An 11,809-nucleotide genomic window follows, 5' to 3' on the forward strand; every position below is an offset into this window, starting at 1 on the left:
ATGTGGCATTTATGTATCCGGTGGTAATACTGGAAAACAAAGTGCTTAGGGCCACGGCCAAGACTCATAAAAGTAGCTGTGTTCAAGAATCAACAAACTTAACTAGGAGAATCAATAACACTATCTGAAATTCTAAGTTCCTATAGATTCCAATCATTCTAAACTCAAAGGAGAAAGTGAGATGCCAAAATTGTTCAGAAGCAAAAAGCTACAAGTCCCGCTCATCTAATTAGCATTAATATTCATTGATATTCTGGGATTTATAGTATATTCTCTTCTTTTTATCCTAATTGATTTTCGGTTGCTTGGGGACAAGCAACAATTTAAGTTTGGTGTTGTGATGAGCGGATAATTTATACGCTTTTTGGCATTGTTTTTAGATAGTTTTTAGTATAATCTAGCTACTTTTAGGGATATTTTCATTATTTTTTATGCTAAATTCACATTTCTGGACAAACTCATGTGTGTTTATCTATGATTTCAGGTAATTTCTGGCTGAAATTGAGGGACCTGAGCAAAAATCTGATAAGGAGGCTGACAAAGAACTGCTGATACTGTTGGATTCTGACCTCCCTACACTCGAAATGAATTTTCTGGAGCTACAGAACTTCAAATGGCGCGCTCTCAACGGCGTTAGAAAGTAGACATCCAGAGCTTTCCAGAAAACTGGCACTCAACGCCAGTTTCATGTTGCATTCTGGAGTCAAACGCCAGAAACACGTCACGAACCAGAGTTGAACGCCAAAAACACGTTACAACTTGGCGTTCAACTCCAAAAGAAGCCTATGCACGTGTAAAGCTCAAGCTCAGCCCAAGCACACACCAAGTAGGCTCCGGAAGTGGATTTCTGCATCAATTACTTACTTCTGTAAACCCTAGTAGCTAGTCTAGTATAAATAGAACTTTTTACTAGTGTATTAGTCGTCTTTTGACCACGTTACATCTCTGGTCTCAATTTTATTCTATTATTCATCTTAGGAGGCTATTGATCACATTTATGGGGGCTGGCCATTCGGCCATGCCTAAACCTTCATCACTTATGTATTTTCAACGGTGGAGTTTCTACACACCATAGATTAAGGGTGTGGAGCTCTGCTGTACCTCAAGTTTTAATGCAATTACTACTATTTTCTATTCAATTCATTTTATTCCTGCTCTAAGATATTCGTTGCACTTAACAATGACGAATGTGATGATCCGTGACACTCATCATCATTCTTACCTATGAACGCGTGACTGACAACCACTTCCGTTCTACCTTAGACCGGGCGCATATCTCTTGGATTCCTTGACCAGAATCTTCGTGGTATAAGCTAGAATTGATGGCGGCATTCATGAGAATCTGGAAAGTCTAAACCTTGTCTTTGGTATTCCGAGTAGGATTCCAGGATTGAATGACTGTGACGAGCTTCAAACTCGCGATTGTTGGGCGTGATGAAAAACGCAAAAGAATCAAGGGATTCTATTCCGACATGATTGAGAACCGACAGATGATTAGCCGTGCCGTGACAGAGCATTTGGACCTTTTTCACTGAGAGGATGGGATGTAGCCATTGACAACGGTGATGCCCTACATACAGCTTGCCATGGAAAGGAGTAAGAAGGATTGGATGAAGGCAGTAGGAAAGCAAAGATTCAGAAGGAGCACAGCATCTTCATACACCTGTCTGAAATTCCCACCAATGATTTACATAAGTATTTTTATCTTTATTTTTAGTTTATTTATTATTATTATTCGAAAACTCCATAACCATTTATTATCCGCCTGACTGAGATTTACAAGATGACCATAGCTTGCTTCATACCAACAATCTCTGTGGGATCGACCCTTACTCACATAAGGTTTATTACTTGGACGACCCAGTGCACTTACTGGTTAGTTGTTCGAGGTTGTGAAGAAAGTGCTAAGTTAGTAAATGCGCACACCAAGTTGAATGCCATTATAAGAGATCACAATTCCGTGCACCAATGAGTATGCACCCGATTCCCAAATATAGAAATATAAAACAAAAACATCCTTTAACTCAACCAATGTCCCAAGTTTCCCACACTTGAATGATACTCACACACACTAGCCTAAGCTAATCAAAGATCCAAATTAAGGACATTTATTATTTTTCACTTTAAGGCTTGTAATGTGCTAAATTAAAGAATAAGTGGGTTAAGCGTAGGCCCAAAGTTGGCTAACAATGGAAGATAAAAGGTAGGCTATTTGCGTAAGTGAGCTAATGAAATGATGGCCTCAATCATATAAATGCATGAATACAAAGAATAACGGACATATAGACTCAAACAAAGCAAAAATTACAATCATAAGAGGAGAATAATGCACACAAGAAGGAAAAATAAGTGGTTATAAGATGTAACCACACCATTAGGCTCAAATCTCACAAGCTTGTGTTCTTAGCTCAAAAACCATGTTCCAAAATAAGTTCATTCAAGCAAGTTCAAAAAATTTTTTTTTTCAAATTGGTAGAGTGCCCTAAAAAATAATTTCTTGGAAAAGAAATCATCACCATGACCAAGTAGTCCTAATAAGAAAGAAGTGGTAAGAATATGTACAAATTCTAACTAACATGCAACCTATCATGAAATGCAACAACTAGCTAACATTGGTGTTGAAAGGAAATTGTTACCCACGGAGATCGGTCGGACGACCTCCCCACACTTGAAGATTGCACCATCCTCGGTGCATGCAAAGAAGAGCAAGCTGGACGGGTTGCTACAATTGATGAGCTTTTTCAAAAGATTGTGCGAATGACTTGTTTGTTGTCCCATTTAGAAACTTTTCCTTTTCTCCCTTCTTGGTGACCAACCTAAAAGGGGAGGGAAGAAGAATGACAATTAAACCTACAATAAGGATATCAAAACAAATAGAACGTAGGCGAGGGGCTAATGCCAACTAAGAGTAAGGGTCTCACTACATGGTAGCTAAGCATATGAGTGAGAAAACAATATAAGCTAAGGCATATCAATACTACCTTTCAATATCAAACAAGTCAAGTAGCACCAAAATAATGCAAGAAATTCTCAACAATTGAGTAGAAAGATGCAACACCATTATTAGAATAAGAAACTTAGAAAAGAAAATAAGGAGAAGCTATAAAAATAAAATTAAAATACAATGAAAGAAAACAAGCAAGTGCAAGAAAAGAAAATGGAAGAAAATTTTTTTTGTATTTTATTTATTTATTTATTATTATAAGAATGGTAGAAAGAAAGAAGAAGAAAAGAAGAAAGAAGAAGAAAAGAGAAAGGAGAAGAACATGATGCAAATCTGCGCGCGCGCGCTCACGCGCGGATGCAGCAGGGACAATCCGCGCATGCGCGCACTGCGCGCTTACGCGCGGATGAGATTGTGCTCCCAGCACAATGCCAGCATAAAGCTCGCACAACTCTCAGGTTGTTGTACTAGAAGTTGCGGAAGTGCAATCCGCGCACGCGCGCGCACAGCGTGCTAGCGCGACGATGCCCTTTTTTTCTTTTTTCTTTTTTCTTTTTTTTATTAGAAGCATAAGAACACAATTTAACACTCTCCTAACCTATAAACATTCTAAAGCAACTAAAATGCAATTTTAACAAAAATCTTCAAGTTTTCAAAAAAATTTTCAAAAAAAACAAAACTTGTACTTCAAGTAACCTACTTTAACAACAATCTAGACTAATCAAAATACACTACAACAACCTATCAATCACAACAAAATGTATAAGAGTGTAGAAAAGAAGAATAACTACCTATAATGGCAACTCAAATCACTTATTAAGTATATATACAAGAGAATGGAAAGAGTTTACCATGGTGGGGTGTCTCCCACCTAGCACTTTTATTTATTGTCCTTAAGTTGGACTTATGGGGAGCTCCTCATCAAGGTGGCTTGTGCTTAAACTCGTCTTGGAACATCCACCAATGCTTGGTTCTCCATTGTGCCCCAAGATTTCTCATAAGTTGCACCAAGTCTTGATGGAGTTCTTCACAAGCTTGGGGCTCCCAAAGTCGATCCTCTTCTTGTAATTCGGGATTCCACACCTTATTTTCACACCCGTCTCGAAGTTAATCATTACTAATCTTTCCGGGTGGCAAGCAAGATGAATTCTCAAAGAAGTGCCCAACAATCCTCCTAGACCCCTCTAGTTGAGTATTAGTCCAACCTTTGCATCTAATCTTTGAAGTATCAACCATGATGAGCCTTGATTTGCAACGCCAACCACGAAACATCCTTTTTTACGCTTCATCCCACAAAATGCTCTAAGTTGACCATCCGTTTCAAGCAAGCCATATTCGAGTAGGACAATAAAGCTAATAGAAATGAGTTTTACCCACTCAAATATAGGAGTAGATGGCAACCTACGTAAAGAAGCTTCCAAAGATCTTGACAAAGCATATCCAACTTCCGTCCTTCTATTTTTTTGGACTTCCACCTTTTCACAAGATTTCTCTAATTCAATCCTTTGTTCATCAATACTATCTAAGCCTTTTCCCTTAATCAAACTATAATTGGGAGGGTGAAAAAAGTTTACCTCCACAATATTTTCCAATGCACCGGGAGAAGGTTCTTCAAGTTCAAAGGATTCTCCACCACTAGGACTTGATGCTTGCTCTTTATTGCCATGGAAACTCAATTCTTGTTCTATCCCATCCAAGTCTTCATATGGAATATGCCTTGGAGGTTGTGCACATCCCTCCGCAACATCAATTTCACTCTTCTTGGAGGGGTCTTCTTCAACTCTAGGTTCCCATGGAGGTTCCGCATCTCCTAAGTCTTCAACCATTTCTTCCTTTTCTCCGATAATCCTAGCTTCTTCCAATTGTTCCAACACAAAGTAACTTCCCTCATTTCCCACTGGAGTTTCCAATCTCTCCTTCATGCTATGTTCTTCATTCGATTCTCCATATGTAGCCATGGGAGTTCCTTGAGTGTTCAAGCATTGGGAGGCTAATTGATTTGTTACCGCATCCAAGGCGGCCATGAAATTTTGCACATCCCTTTTCATCTCTTCTTGCCCTTGAACAAGAACACCAAGGGTTTCATCCATTAGAGATTGGGGTGGGTGGAAGGGTTCATCATTTTGGGAGAAGAGTTCATAATAGGAAGGTGGTTCATCATAGAAATGACATGGTGGTTCTATGTACTCCATTTGCTCCATTTGTTGCTCAACACACTCCAATCTATTGTTCTCAAGTTGAGATTCTACAATCCCCTTCATGCTTCCCTCTTCGATTGCTCCTCCACAATCATCCTTGGACATATGGTATGAGTCCCATGCATCTAACTTTTCATGGACGGCTGCTTGAAGTCGATCCATTGCTTCCTTGAAAGATGGATATGGATATTCTTCCATGGAGGGTTGTGGTGGAAGGTAGAATTCATCTTGTGGTTGAAAGGTTTCACACATTGGAGGTGGTTCATCTTGGTCATAATATGGAGAGTGTGGCTCTTGGAAGTATTGAGGTTGGAATGGTGGTGGTTCAATATATGGCTCACATGGCTCAAAAGGTGGTTGGTATGGTGGATATGGATTAGGGTCATATGAAGGTGGTTGGTAAGAAGGGGCTTGTGAGTATGGTTGAGGGTTATGTTGAGGATATGGCTCATAGGCATATGGTGGTGGTTCATTAAAGTCTCAAGTGGATTCACCATACCCATTGGATGGACATGCATCATAGAATGGCTCTTCTTCATAGTGCATTGGTGGAGGTTGTTGCCATGAAGATTGATCATATGCATATGGCTCCTCCCACCTTTGGTTGTCCCATCCTCGATACACATCTTCATTATAGCTCCCATTTTCTACAACATAATTGTAACCAAGCTCATAGCCAAAGTGAGAATTCATAATGAAAAGAGAAAATAAAATTCAAAAGCTAATAGAAATCAAGAGAAACAAAATTCTACAACTAGCAAATAAAGCAAAAGGCAATATATTCACAATATTCACATATGTACAATAACCAATAACATAACACCATTGCAATTCCCCAGCAATGGCGCCATTTTGATTATTGGATTTTTGACGGTTTAGAATTTCACCAATGAAGTCTCGTTGTAAAGTATAGTCTCTAAACCAACAATAATCCTCTCATACAAAAATTTGTTTGTCATGAGTACAAACCCCTAAATTTATAAACCGAAGTATTGGAACTTCAGGTCATTCTCCCTAGGAATTACAATAAAGTGTCTTGTTATTGGTTATGAGTTATTTTTGGGGTTTTGATAAGAAACATGAAAGATAAATGGCAAAAAAAGTAAACTAATAGCTAAAAGGTCTTGGCAAGGTTTGGTGGTCAAGGATCTCTATCCTAATCACTAACCACAATATGAGAATTGGCAAGGATTAATCCCATTAAATCATCACTAACCACAATATGAGAATTGGCAAGGATTAAACCCATTAAGTCATCCTCTAACTAGTAAAAGAAAGTCAAATGAACTATATCAATCCTAGTCCATAAGTCCTAACTCTCCATTAATTCAATTAGTGAGAACTAGAGTCAGTGGATCCCAATCATCAATCACTTGGACATTAGCAACTCAAGAAGTCCTAAGTTACCTTTCCAAGCCAAGAGCACAAAATTCTACTCTAAAATCCAACCAAGCATTTTATCAAACACTTGGAAGGCAAACAAATAAAGCATAGTGAATCAATCAATAAGAATGAAATCTAACAACAAGTAATTGCAAGGAATTAACAACAACAATCAAAAGAAACACACTTATTATGAATTACCTCAAATTGAATTAAAAGAAAATGGAAGGAACAACAGTAGATCTACAACAAAGTATAAGAACAAGATAAAGGAAATTACAACAAAAGAATAGAAGAATGATGATTGCAACAACAAAGAATTGAGAAGAAGAAGTTGAAGAAGATGAATGAAAAACCTAGATCTAAAAACTAAACCTAATCCTAGAGAGAAGAGAGAAGTGAGAGCTTCTCTCTCTAAAACTAACTTTTCCTCCAAAACTAAACTAAACTAAACTAATGGTAACTAACATGTTCATCCCTCTTCAATCCTTGGCTTAAATAGCATTAGAAATGAGTTGGATTGGGCCCACAAGGCTTCTAAAATCGCTGGCCATGAGTTGCATTAAGTGGATCTTGTGCCACCATTGGCGCATCCACGTACCGTGCGCGTGTGCACCCCTATGCGCTATGCAACTATGGAAAATCTTATATCATTTTGAAGCCCCAGATATTATCTTTCCAACCCAACTGAAACCGCATCATTTGGACCTCTGTAGCTCAAGTTATGGTCGATTAAGTGCAAAGAGGTCAGCTTGACAGCTTTTGCGATTCCTACATTTCTTCATGAGTTCTCCATTTTTACATGCTTTTCCTTCATTCCCTTGATCCAATCTTTACCTCCTAAATCTAAAATCACTTAACAAACATATCAAGGCATCTAATAGAATCAAGGTGAATTAAATTTAGCTATTTTAAGACCTAAAAAGTATGTTTTCACTCTTAAGCACAATTAAAGGAGAAGTTACAAAATCATACTATTTCATTGAATAAATGTGGGTAAAAGGTGATAAAATCTCCAAAAATCAATACAAGATAAACCCTAAAAATGGGGTTTATCAGCCCCCGTGCACACTCTGCCTGCGCGCGGATTGCAAATGCCCCAGGGACGCGTACGCGTGCTGTGCACGTACACGCCGACTGCCACACGTGATGTTTTAAGAGGCACGTGACCAGCGCATGGAGGTAGTTAGAAATCCTGTTTTGGGGAAGAGTTTTGGCGGAAAAAAGCTTAAGAAGGTCAAGGATTGAAGGGTTTAGGGGATTCACTGTTTTTTGGATAGAGAGAGAACCTCCAACATCTCTCTAGGATTTCATTCTCCATTGCAATTCTCCTTTGATTCTCTTGGTGAGATCCATTGTAATAAACTTTTATTTTGATGCAATTAGTATATCTACTCTTCTCCTATTCTCAATTTGTGTTCTTTGATCCTCTCACTTTGGATCTAGCTTTGACTTTGTTACTTGGATTTTGAACTAGTGACTTGAGGTACTTGCATATCCATTACTTGTAATTATTCAATTGTTGATGATTGTGTGATTTAGATCTCTTAAATTCAATTCTTCATTTCAATTTCATAATGCCTCTTATGAATGCTCACCAAATATTTGATAAAATGCCAACACTAGTTATGGAGTAGAAGTCTTTCACTTGGCCTAGGGTTTGAACCATTAGAAAAACTTGAATAGTGGATGTCAATTGTTGATTGAGAATTAAAAATTGCCAATTGGCTTGGAGTGTACTAAAGCTAGATTCCCTTAGGGTGAAGCTAGGACTTGTGACTCAAGCTAGTCACTTTCACTTGAATCTCCTCTATAATTAGAGGTCAACTAAGTGAAGCAAGACTTAATTATTATCATCATTGAAGGAAACTATAGTGATAGAGCTTCCAATGTTAATCCTTGGCCAAGTCCTTTAACATTGATTGTTTGTTATCCACTTTTGCTAGCTTGAACTAGTACATCAATCTTCAAAAACCACAACAAAAGCTTCCTAATCAATAACATGCGTTCTATAGTAATTCCAAGGGAGGATGACTCAGGAGATTAATACTCTCGATTGTAGATTGTAGAATTGCTTGATGCAAGATTTGAGTGTCGATTAGACTATACTCACGATTGTATTCACTATTTAATTCTATATCGACATACAAAATATCATTTATCAGTATGTCTAAATTAATCTTTTCAAAAGAATAATAACTATTGTTTATGAGAATTAAAGATTATTTCTTATATTTTTCCATCCTTCCATTTTAGGGTGTTATTACTTAGTGGATGCTGGCTATACCAATAGGAGAGGATTTTTATCTCCTTATAAAAATGTTCGGTATCATGTGAATGAGTGGGTTCAAGGTCATCGGGCACCATAAAATCGTCTAGAGTTATTTAATAAGAAGCATTCTTCGGCTAGAAATGTAATTGAGCGGTGCTTTGGGTTGCTTAAGAAAAGATCGGCAATTCTATGAAGTCCCTCATTCTATCCTATTAGGGTTCAAAGCCACATTATTATTGCTTGTTGTTTGTTACAAAATTTTATTCGTATGAACATAGATGTTGATCCCGAAGAATATGCAACTCTTTTGCAAGAACACATACCCGTAGGAGATGATACTATAATTGATGAAGCTGACACAATTGATGTTGTGGAAAGTAGCCATGAGTGGACTCAATGGCGTGAGGACCTAGCAACCGAGATGTGGGAAAGATGGAGAGGAGAACATGGCGCGTAGAGTTTTTATCTTTGCTAGTTTTGTCATGTTTGCATTTGTCCTAGACGATAAATTATTGTATTTGAATTCATTTGAGTTTTTTCTTCGTGCAATATGTATTTGCCAACTCGGATTCATAATTTGTATTCTAATTAAACATATAATTAAGCAAGGGTTTGTTTTAATTGTTCAAGAGATGTCAAAATTCTAGACTAGTATTGAAATCTTTGAAGTATGTTAATATTGTGATACTGATCATTTTAATTGTACTGCAATTATAATTTGCTAGTAGTACTTTTCTGCACTATCTTTGGTAGTAGGTTTCATATTACTGTAAGTAATTAAAGATAATTCTAATACCACTGAACTCTAATTTTGATAGTACTTATGCTACCATGGTTTACTTTATTTGTTATTGTGCATAAATATTATCTAGCAGCAAATGGCCTCCACACCCCGCCAATAGACTGAACAAGAAACTGAACAATTCGTGGTGTTCATGGAGGAATTGGTTGTTGAAGGCAAGAGGGCAGATGCCGGTCAATTTAAGCCAGGGGCATTTCAAAAACTAGTGGACAAGATGAATGAGAAGTTTCCTGGATGTGGTCTCACTGTGAAGCACATCAGAAACAAACACAAGCGCCTGAAAGAAAAGTATATGTTTGTGGCTGAGATGTTAGGTTGTAGTGGTTTTGGGTGGAATTCTGAAAAGATGTGTGTTGAAGTGGATAGTAAACAAGTATTGGAAGCGTGGGGAAATGTGTGATAGTAATTTTACGCATTTAATCATGCTTCTTGCAAGTACTTTTTAATTCCCAGGTAATTGTACACTTTGTTTTATGTTGTACAGGGTCGCAATGTTACACTCTACACTCTAGGTAAGCCATTTCCTTTGTTTGAACGTCTTAGGAGCATTTTTGGCAAGGATAGAGCTACTGGTCTTGATGCATGTAGTGGAAAAGATGCTGAAGAAGATGTCACACCGGGCTCTACATTTGCTGTGGCCACAGCTGGTGGGTTGGGTTTAGGCAGAGACGATGTTGACATGGAGGACTTAGCAGCTGGCGAGAGCGAACTACCCAATACTTTTTCAACCTCATTTGCTTCGTCAAGTGAGAAAAATCAAGGACATCACACTGCAACTAGAAAAAGCAATGATGCTGCAGTCCTATCAAACTTAGCTGAATCTTTTAAAGCTGCGGTTGAGGATCAAGGAAAGCATGTGCAGGCACTAGCCAATGCAATGTCTGGTGTTAATGAGCAAGTGAATCTTGGCTGAACGCTGAAGAGTCTTGGTTTTAACACAATGGAGATCGTGCAAATTGCAAAGAAATTTGTGCAGAATCCAGAATTGAAGGCAACCTTTTGGAGTTTGGACGAAGAAAAGGCGGCATTCACACGAGATATAATGGAAAATTTTTAGCTATTGTTGGGTGTAAATGGTGGTCTTAGTAGTTAACTTATTATGGTCTCTTTTGCTAAAACTTATTAGACTTTTCTGCATTATGTTGTTTTTTCTTATGCTAATCAAGTGAAGTACACTAGCTAGTTTGCAACTCCTTTATGCGTGAATAGAATTTTATTCATATTGTCCAATTTTCTGTGTTGATTTTCTACTATTATGCAACTATGTTATCCATCAGGTAAATATTAATCGTATTGTGCAATTTGCACTTAAAATTGTGCAGTCCTACTAAATTATATTGAATTCTGCATTATGTATATTAGGTTTCTGCACTTAACTTATTTATTAGGTGAGTGTGTGCAAATGTGCACTTAAATTTCTGCAAAACTACAAAATTCTATTGAATTTTGCAGATTTGGAATCAAGTCTTGCTTAAAACTTGTGTTTTCTTAATCCTATGTTGATGTTTATAACCTGAATTCTTAATTTCTGCACTTATATATTTGTGCAAATCATACAAGATATAACTTCGAATACTATTAGCAAAACAAAGAAACAGAACAAACCAAAGTAAACATCAAAGAAACAACTTTTCATTGAATTTTCAATTCATATAATTTCATTACAAAAGAAGGACCCAACAATCAATTATGTATTTGCTAAAGCTAAACCAAGTTTACTCTTATGCTGTCATTTGTCATGATTTATTGTACAGATACAAAGCCAAATATCACAAAGAAAAAATACAACTTTCAAAGTCTATTAACATTCCCAACAGCCATCATAAGTTACTAGCACTTTGTCTTCTCCTCTTGTAGTTTTATTCCTTGAGATTTTCTTTCTTTGTTTGCTCCTTATGCATTCTTGAAGTCATGCTTATCTGAAATGGGATAGATGTAATACAATAAATTGAACAGTTCACAACTAAAGAATCCAATAACAAAAAAAAAAGATAAAATTCACTCCTCTTTAGTACTTTATAAAGATAAAGCAATTTCTTTGCTAATAGTATGATGAATTCATTTAAGCCTTTACTCAATATTTCCAACTTGGATTACAAAATGAATTAAAATACGATTCAACAATGTCCAAACTGTGATGATGATCTCTTCTTTAAGATGAGGCAGAAATTGAGATCACAGCATTGAAATCAGTAAGGCACTCAATTGGA

The 11,809-nt window shown here is 37.1% G+C and overlaps 1 pseudogene; it reads left to right on the plus strand.

Annotated features, from left to right (window-relative positions):
* LOC110275726 (uncharacterized) overlaps nt 1–9,254 on the plus strand; it is a 42,818-nt pseudogene extending 33,564 nt beyond the window's left edge.
* Nucleotides 9,255–11,809: the final 2,555 nt, after the last annotated feature.

The sequence above is a fragment of the Arachis duranensis genome, chromosome 1, assembly GCF_000817695.3.
Source record: "Arachis duranensis cultivar V14167 chromosome 1, aradu.V14167.gnm2.J7QH, whole genome shotgun sequence".
Lineage (NCBI taxonomy): Eukaryota > Viridiplantae > Streptophyta > Magnoliopsida > Fabales > Fabaceae > Arachis > Arachis duranensis.